The sequence below is a fragment of the Penaeus monodon genome, chromosome 20, assembly GCF_015228065.2.
Source record: "Penaeus monodon isolate SGIC_2016 chromosome 20, NSTDA_Pmon_1, whole genome shotgun sequence".
Taxonomy (NCBI): domain Eukaryota; kingdom Metazoa; phylum Arthropoda; class Malacostraca; order Decapoda; family Penaeidae; genus Penaeus; species Penaeus monodon.
The window spans coordinates 44,423,052-44,424,019 of record NC_051405.1 but is presented as its reverse complement, the minus strand read 5'-3'; the positions used below and the strand labels follow the sequence as shown (position 1 = coordinate 44,424,019).

General features: G+C 37.1%; 1 protein-coding gene across 1 annotated transcript in view; it reads left to right on the top strand.

Annotated features, from left to right (window-relative positions):
- Positions 1-968, top strand: part of LOC119586013 (secreted frizzled-related protein 3-like) — a 71,442-nt gene that overhangs the window by 68,475 nt on the left and 1,999 nt on the right. The gene's annotated exons all lie outside the window — the stretch shown is intronic.

Genomic DNA, 968 nt, shown 5'->3' with positions numbered 1-968 from the left:
ATATATGCATATATGTTTATTTATTTACACATTCATTCATTCAATAACACGTGGAAAATAAAACCCTGGCAATCTAAATAACTAAATAACCAGTGGATAAGTAAGGCAGTCAGTGGAAATTGAACCAGAAGTCGATTGAACCAGAAGTGGATCGTTCTTGTGAGAAGAGAAGGAACGGTAATTTAAACAGTTACGTTGTTTACATCGCAAGTACGTTCTTTCAGATGAACGTTGAATATTTGTTCTAGCTGAAATGGCCATTGAATAATAGAAATGAGTAACGGATGCGTGTATAAAATCTAGTGTTTCACGAGCACGAGCCATTAGCTGTCGCCTCTTTACTCATGTTTGTATACAAGAAACAGGTCTTCACCATTCCACGCATAGATAAATGGAATCGTAAAATGCGTTGAGAACTGCCAAGGACCGAAATTTAGGAGTAGGGAGGATAGTTAGCATTTCAGACCCATTGCCCACGTAGTTAATTATTGATTTCACTAAAGCCGTATTTAGGTCGTTGCCTAAATTACTTGTATGTTTCTGTGTTTCTTGTAATAATTGGTTGAGGGACTTAATGCAATACGCCAAGGGCCCATCACTGCATCCTTGTTTGCAGTGTGACAACCACAAACACGTGCAACCACACGCGCAAATTCAGTACATACAAACGTGTATATCTTGCATACGATGTGCGGATAGACAGTAAGATCTGCATCCACGGAATAACATGAAAATGTCTCTAAGAGATTCAGCAAAAACTACCTCCATTTTAGTGCAAATGATTTTTTTTTTTTTTTTAAGTTCCTTATGATACTGAGATGAGTCAAAAGTTCTACTTATATGATAATTAGCAAGAAATTTATGAACTACCTTTTAGATTTCAACGTCCATTATTACTAACAGCTTTACGGCAATGCATCACGGAAACACAGTCTGTTTGTTCTGATGTCACTCTACTTCGATGAAGG